Here is an 8,858-nt window from a genome sequence, read left to right as displayed (position 1 = left end):
ATTATTATTATCAGTGGCAGTAATAATACCGAAGTAGTGCCTACAGATTCCAGTCCCATTGTACAAACTTAAGTAAAAGATGTTCCCTGTACGAAATAGTCTACCATTTAAGTAGGGTTAAAAAGAAGCCTATAGATAGGTTAGCAATCAATGGACTTAATCCTGTTCACCATATTCAGATGAGTAGTCAACTGAACTACTCATAAGAGTAAAGTGGGCATGGTTTTGTCCAATATTACTTATTAGTAGCTTATTTAGTAGTAAATAGCAAGTTACACCACTATGTAGTGAATTCCTTCTTTAACAACGATACCAAGAAGAGAAAACAGGAACTCAGTATCTACCTATGAGCCAGGATTGTTTAACCTGAAGCAAGTTGCAGAAGGTTAACACAGAATTTTTTTTATCAGTAATATCTGGCAGCATTTAGCATCAGAGAACAGAAAGGCTAACACTGCTGAATTACTGTAATTGATTAAGTCAACATTTTTAAAGTCTGTACTGACAAGTTGTACTTACAAAAACACTGAATTCTGCACTTGAGTCAAGTGTTTTGTAAACAACCTGTACATTCACCCTTTGAACTATGTAGACATTTTTCTGAGAAAAATCTAGCATACGATCATTTAATTAAAGACAGCTACAGCTCACTTATGCTCAAATAAATTGGTTAGTCTCTAAGGTGCCACAAGTACTCCTTTTCTTTTTGCGAATACAGACTAACATGGCTGTTACTCTGAAACCTGTTAATTAAAGACGTTATCCAAATGCATACATAAAGGGGAAGATTTAACGAAGCATGAGCAGCCTTAATTCAAGCATTTTCTAACTTTTCAGTGCTTGGCTTTGCTATCTTAACATTTTATAAAACATCATCACGCTTTACACACAAACTATAATATCTATGCATTGTGGTAGGGAGGATAGTATACTCTCCATTGTTTCTCACTGTTTTATGTACATATTTAGGGTTGGTAGAATTCAAATTTTATTTTTTATAATGTTGACATGTAATGGTAGAAAAAGTATGATAATATCTTCTAATGCTTCAGAAGTAGTATATGATCACATAAGTAAAGGCTATCTTCCTACATATGAACAAGGGATCAGAGCAAAGGTTACGCACACAACGTTAACTTTGACATTTCCTTGCTTCTGACTTTTTATTTGTATTTGCAGCTATAACACACCCTTAACTTACTGCATGGAATTTCCTATGTTTTGTTTTAAAGATATCTGGGGGAAAATCAATAGAAGAATTTTGAGACTTTAGGAACTTGCTGCTGTACTAATTTTCAGGAATAATGGATTGTTTTCACTCTCTTCATGCTAAAAACAGCCAAATTGTTTTTGCTTAAACTTTGCACAGTATTTCACCTTCAGTCAAAGCATGGAAATTTTCAGGCTGAATAAGGAAAATTTCATAAAGTTACCAGCTGTGAGGTAATATACCAACATGAATGTTGAAACAATAGATCTTTTACATATTAGGTTCCTGTTGTTCCTTGATTTATGATCCATCACGGTTGTATGTCCAAATCAAAAACTTCTTATATTTTTTCCTTGAGAGTCTACAAGCCTCATTTCCTCCCTTCTCTCCCTCTCTCTCTTTCTCTCCCCTTCCTTCGATTCCCTCTGTTTCTCTTTAAGACAATGATATGGAATGAATGAGAAGGGAGAGTGAGTCAAGGGAGGGGGAATGAACGAATAAAGAAGTAGATGAAATGAAGGAGTGAAAAAGGTGTGAAGAGTGAAAAAGGAATAACCTAAATGTGGGAGAGACTGAACTTACAGGTTTTAAACTTGAACTCAGGCAGACATGCATTCTGCACACAGGACATATACAGAGGGAATATTTATTATATGCACGTTTATTAGTTATAAAACATAAATATATGATGACTATTGTAGTATAAACCAGGAGGATACAATCTATCATATAATTTATATAAACTAATATTTACAGTCTGATTAATTTAAATTCTTATGTCAGTGTTTATTTAAATACTAAGAGTAGAATAATGAATCTTTAATGGTGGGTGAGTAATTATATGTCAGAATAATTCAAGGCTTAGACACAGTGGTTCTGTTTATCTAACAATGAAGTTGATTTTGGCATCCATTCAGCTTTTTTAATACAAAGTTCTAATGCAAAGCATTTGAAGCACACCATTGTTAGGAAAGATGTTAAAAACAACCCATATATGATGGGGACTTTCCCCCCTCAAAATGGCCAGAACTTATTTTTATAGTCAGAGTTCACTTTTGATCTGTGAAGAACCAAATGATGAGCCAAACAAAACCAATAGACACACAGCAACCCTAATAGTCTTCTGAGAATGAAAGGGTGAGACACTGAGTGACTCTTTCTTCAGGAATGTTTTCTTAAATATTCAGAAATGCCATTTCTGAAAGAAATATACAGTTTATAACATCACAGGAAATGGAATCACTGTTCTACTTTAAATACAGGAGTCCCAGAGTGTAGAATGAAGTAGAAAATGCATGTTTATGCATTAATTTATTTCAGTTTCAGTATATAAAACATAAAAGATTGCCTATCCCAGACTATAGGCAATCTGGAAAGTAATTAAAAATGTAATTCAAAGACATATATAGTAGTAGCAAAACAACAACTTTCTCTACACAAAAGAAGTCAGACCACAAAACTGGAAATCCTCCACCTCAGCCCCTACAAAACTCCAATTCTCTCCCCCTCAAATAGAATCATAGAAATGTAGGGACCTTGAAAGGGACCTTGAGAGGTTATCTAGTCCAGCCCCTGCACTGAGGCAGGACCAAGTATTCCTAGGCCATCTCTACTAGGTTTTTGTCTAACCTGTTCTTAAACCTTCCAGTGACAGGGATTTCACAACCTCCCTAGGTAACCTGTTCCAGTGCTTAACTATAGTTAGAAAGTTTTTTCTAATATCTAACCTAATTCTCCCTTGCTGAAGATTAAGCCATTTACTTCTTGTCCTTCCTTTAATGGACATGGAGAACAATTGCTCACCATCCTTTTCATAACAGCCCTTAACATATTTGGAGATTCCCCCTCACTTCTTTTCTAAAGAATAAACATGCCCAATTTTTTTAACCTTCTCTCAGAGGTCATGTTTTCTAAATCTTTTATCGTTTTTATTGTTCTGGACTCTAATTTGTCCACGTCTTTCTTAAAGGGTGGTGCCAAATACTTCAGTTGAGGTCTCACCAGTGCCAAGTACAGAAGAACAATTGCCTCCCGTTTCTTACATATTACACTCCTGTTAATGTATCTCAGAATTATATTTACCTTTTTTGCAATGCATCACATTGTTGACTCATATTCAGTTTAAAGAAAAGGAGTACTTGTGGCACCTTAGAGACTAACCAATTTATTTGAGCATGAGCTTCTGTGAGCTACAGCTCACTTCATCGGATGCATTCAGTGGAAAATACAGTGAGGAGATTTATATACACACAGAACATGAAAAAATGGGTGTTATCATACACACTGTAAGGAGAGTGATCACTTAAGATGAGCTATAACCAGCAGGAGAGCGGGGTGGGGGGGGTTGGGAAGAAAATCTTTTTGTAGTGATAATCAAGGTGGGCCATTTCCAGCAGTTAACAAGAACATCTGAGGAACAGTGGGGAGTTGGGGGGGGGGGGAATAAACATGGGGAAATAGTTTTACTTTGTGTAATGACCCATCCACTCCCAGTCTCTATTCAAGCCTAAGTTAATTGTATCCAATTTGCAAATTAATTCCAATTCAGCAGTCTCTCGTTGGATTCTGTTTTTGAAGTCTTTTTGTTGTAATACTGCAACGTTTAGGTCTGAAATCGAGTGACCAAAGAGATTGAAGTGTTCTCCGACTGGTTTTTGAATGTTATAATTCTTGACGTCTGATTTATGTCCATTTATTCTTTTACGTAGAGACTGTCAAGTTTGGCCACTGTACATGGCAGAGGGGCATTGCTGGCACATGATGGCATATATCACATTGGTAGATGTGCACGTGAACGAATGTGGCTGATGTGATTAGGCCCTATGATGGTGTCCCCTGAATAGATATGTGGACACAGTTGGCAACGGGCTTTGTTGCAAGGATAGGTTCCTGGGTTAGTGTTTTTGTTGTGTGGTGTGTGGTTGCCGGTGAGTATTTGCTTCAGATTGGGGAGCTGTCTGTAAGCAAGGACTGGCCTGTCTCCCAAGATTTGTGAGAGTGATGGGTCGTCCTTCAGGATAGCTTTTAGATCCTTGATGATGTGTTGGAGAGATTTTAGTTGGGGGCTGAAGGTGATGGCTAGTGGCGTTCTGTTATTTTCTTTGTTGGGCCTGTCCTATAATAGGTGACTTCTGGGTACTCTTCTGGATCTATCAATTTGTTTCTTCACTTCAGCAGGTGGGTATTGTAGTTGTAAGAATGCTTGATAGAGATCTTGTAGGTGTTTGTCTCTGTCTGAGGGGTTGGAGCAAATGCGGTTGTATCGTAGAGCTTGGCTGTAGATGATGGATCGTTTGGTGTGGTCTGGGTGAAAGCTGGAGGCATGTAGGTAGGAATAGCGGTCAGTAGGTTTCCGGTACAGGGTGGTGTTTATGTAACCATCGCTTATTAGCACCGTAGTGTCCAGCAAGTGGATCTCTTCTGTGGACTGGTCTAGGCTGAGGTTGATGGTGGGATGTGATTCACTGTAATGTCCTTTTCTGCAGTACTACTGCCTAGCCAGTTTTTTCCCATTTTGTATTTGTGCACTTGATTTTTGACTTCCTAAGTGTAGTACTTTGCACTTGTCTTTATTGAATTTCACTCACTGAGTTGAGACCAATTCTCCAATTTATCAAGGTAATTTGGAATTCTAATCCTATCCTCTGAAGTGCTTAAAAACCCGCCCTGCTTGATGTCATCTTCAAATTTTATAAGCATATTTTCCACTTCATTATTCAAGTTATTACTGAAAATATTGAAAAGTACCAGACCCAGGACAGATTTTACAGTACTTGACTAGATAGGTTCTTCCAGTTTGACAGTAAATCATTGATAACTACTCTCTGAGTGTGGTTTTTCAACCAGTTGGGTACCCATCTCTAGTGGGGCGATCAACCCGCTCGAGTCAGAAAGGGGTTAAAAGCTGTCAAGGGAGGCAGGTTGGATAGTCAGCCACAGGTGTGGTTGCACCCAATTAGGGCACAGCTGGCCCTGATAAAAGGGCAGGCTGAGAGAGTGGGAGGAGAGACTCTTGCTCCAGCTGGGGAGCAGAGAGGACCAGGCTGCCTGGGAGAGCAAGCAGGGTACCTGAGGCAGAGCAGGGCTGCGGAAAGGCAGGCAGAGTTGAGGAGCTCTGGCCTGGGCAGTCCCCAGGCTGAGGCCTTGCTAAAGGTCAGGGGAGGTACTAGGGCTACAGGGAGGCAGCTGGGGCTAGAAAGGCAGCAGGTCCAACCCCCTTGCCAGTGATGAGTGGCCATTACAGACTGCAGATTGCCCCTGAGAGAAGAGGCTCGATGATGACTGGCAGTAGCCACTGAGGCAAAGTGGATATAGGGGTTTGGGGTTCCCCTGGGAGGGGAGACCCAGAGTGTGGCGGCACTGCTGTGGGGCAGCATCCCCAGGTAAGGGACATTGGGGTCTGGGAGGAACGTGGGGCCTGAAGTTCTACAAGTGGTGGAGATTTACAGAAAGCAGGTACCAATAGGAAGACACCGGACAGCAGGAGGCACTCCGAGGCTGGAATCGAGCTAATTCCCAGAGGACCAGCAGGAGGTGCTGCGCTGGTGTGTTGGCGCTTTGCTACACCACCTTATAGTAATTTCATCTAGATCACATTTTCCTAATTTGCTTATGAGAATGTCATGAGGTATTGTGTCAAAAGCATTACTAAACTCAAGACATATCATGTCTACTGCTTTACTCCTATTCAGTCGGCCAGTAACCCTGTCAAAAAAGCAAATTAGGTTGATTGGGCATGATCTGTACTTGACAAATCCATGCTGTTTATAATTTATAACCCTATTATCCTCTAGGTACATATTATTAAACTGATTGTTTCATAAGTTGTTCCAGTATCTTTTCCAGGTATCAAGTAAGCACGACTGGTCTATAATTATCTGGGTTCCCTTTCTTCCCTTTTTGAAAGATAGGTATTATATTTGTTCTTCTCCAGTCCACTGGGACCTCACCCATCCTCCATGAGTTCTCAAAGATAGAGATCTAGAGAAATCTCAAGATTTCTTAAACTAGTTCTTTAAGTAACCTAGGATGAATTTCATCCAGCCCTAGCAAATTGAATATATCAACCTTATCTAAATATTCTTTAACCTGTTATTTCCCTATTCTGGCTTGTGTTCCTTCCCCCTTGTTGTTGATATTAATTGTGTTAGACATTTGGTCACAATTAACCTTTTTAGTGAAGACTGAAGCAAAATAGGCATAAAACACCTCAGCCTTCTTGATGTTGTGCATTTTTTGCTCTCCTTCCCTGCTAAGTAGAGGACCTACATTTTCCTTCACCTTTTCCTTGCTCCTAATGTATTTATATAACCTCTTCATATTGCTTTTCATGTCCCTTGCTAGGTGGAATTTATTTTGGGCTAGATTCACAAAGGGACTTAGGCGCCTAACTCCCACTTTAGGCACCTAACTCCCACTTTAGGCACCTAACTCCGAGATATAGGTACCACTGGTATTGACAAAACCCCCACTCAACTGCTGCCTAAACTTGCTGTAGGTGCCTAAGCTTGCGTGAGGCCTAAATTTTTGCAGTGAAAGTTCCTTAGGCATCTGTTTTTCTGGGAATGCGCACTGCAACCTCAATCTAGGTGTCCAGACACATGAGCCCCAGAGAGATTCATGTACTGGGGGGAGATAGATATTCTTCTGCCTAACTCATGTGAGGTGCCCAATCTGGTAAGCACACTCAGAGGCTGCCTAAGTCCACACAAAATGGGGGAGGGAGAGGAAGGGGAAGAAGGCCTTTCCACATAACTGTTAGCTCTGTGGTTAGGGCACTCAGCTGGGATGTGGGAATCCACTAGTTCAGGTCCCCAATCTGCTCAAGGATACATGAGTGTCCTAACCACTGGGCTATGGGATATTCTGATCTGGATCTCCCTCAATCTATGCTGTTGAAGCTGTTCGACTTTGATAAATAAATAGCCATTGGAGAAGGCAGAGTGGATCCTGGGTCATCCACCTCAGTGCTGTTCCCACCAGGCTAGTGTATTTCTCACTCTCTGTCTGCACCGCCCATGCTTCTTGCAAGAAACACAGTAAGCCCCTGACTCCAGGAGGGGGTTCACAGGAGAAAATCCAAATCAGAGATAGGCACCCTCCCTCCAGCCTGTATTTAAGCAATGAACTCCCTGAAGGGGTGGGGCTTAGGACACACCGTTCTCATTGGTATCCCCCCCCGCCTGTGGCTACCTTTGACGGCTCTGTTCAATATGCTGGCTTCTGTGAATCCCATTCTCAGGCACCTATCTCCCTCCCTCCTGAGCCCCTAACGAGGAACCAAAAGAACTCTAACAGTGGCATTGGTCCATTATAAGATGGAAATGGTACAGATATCAATAATAATGCTGAAAAGGCAGAAGTGTTTTGTATTTGGGAAGAAAAAAGATGATATAGTCTCATCATATAATTATACTCCTGCCATTCCACCAGCATATCAGGAAAATGTGGGAGTGGTAAATAATGAAGAGGGTAGCTCTGTATCAGTGACCTATCTGGAGCATTTGGTAAGTTGGTTGCAAGCAAACAATATGCATTTTCATATGGCTAAATGTATAAATCTAGGAATAAAGAATGTAGGCCATACTTAAATTCTATCCAAGGAAGCAGAGACTCTAAAAAGATTTGTGGGGTATGGTGGTTAATCAGCTGAGCATGAGCTCTTAGTATGATGCTGTAAACTAGTACATATTGTAACTAGTACATATTTATTCAAGACAGGCTTATTTATTGCTAGATCTAGTAGTAGATCTTTGTTGCTAAACAATATATTTGGCAAATTTAAGTCTTTTTTTTGGTTTATGAATTCTCTGCAAATTATTCACTGTTTTTACAGATTTGTTTAGAAATTGTTTGTCTATTAGTTTTTATGAACATATTTGACCAATGAATGTTTTCAAATTCTTTGTAATGAGTACAGCTGGTTGAAAAGCTTTGAAATATTTCATTGAAATTTCAAATTTCATAATACAAGGACAAAATCTGTGTGAAAATCTTCACAAAAATTATGTCTTGTATTTCAATCAGTTTGGTTAGCTATTCAGTTCATTAGATATTAGAAATTATTATTATATTAGATATAGATATTAGAAATCTGCTATGCATTACTGATCATCTGTTTCATATTTTATTTTTTTCTGTTTCCTGATTAGATGACCTAATGTTTATAAACTTCTTTCCAAAATTAATTTTTTCATTATAAATCTGATTTTATTTCTTTATAGTGGTTATGGATCCAAAATTTGTTGCTTGTTAATATTTCTATAAACAAAATTTTAGTCATAATCTTTTGTAAACAGGAAACAAAGCTTAGCAAAAATTATTATTATTACTACAAATAATATCAGTCCAGTATAAATCCAGTTGCTAGTTCACTGAACTTTTCAGATACATATTTTTATTCTATTCCATTAGCCTTCTTTGTTGCACTTTCCCTAGGATGATATGAAAACATTATACTAGAGCAGCATGATAAAGCAGTTGGTTTCTAGTATTGTGAAACAGAGGGACTACATTTCTAGATATTCATGGATAATTTTAGCTCACAGTGACTGTTACTTCATTCCTTTAATTGAGGGATGTGGGAGGTTTGTCCCTGTCATAGGCTGGCTGCTGACATTTTAAAGCAATTTAGGCTCGGCCATAAGAA

The sequence above is a fragment of the Lepidochelys kempii genome, chromosome 1 (genome assembly GCF_965140265.1).
Source record: "Lepidochelys kempii isolate rLepKem1 chromosome 1, rLepKem1.hap2, whole genome shotgun sequence".
Classification (NCBI taxonomy): domain Eukaryota; kingdom Metazoa; phylum Chordata; order Testudines; family Cheloniidae; genus Lepidochelys; species Lepidochelys kempii.
This window is presented reverse-complemented; position numbering follows the sequence as displayed.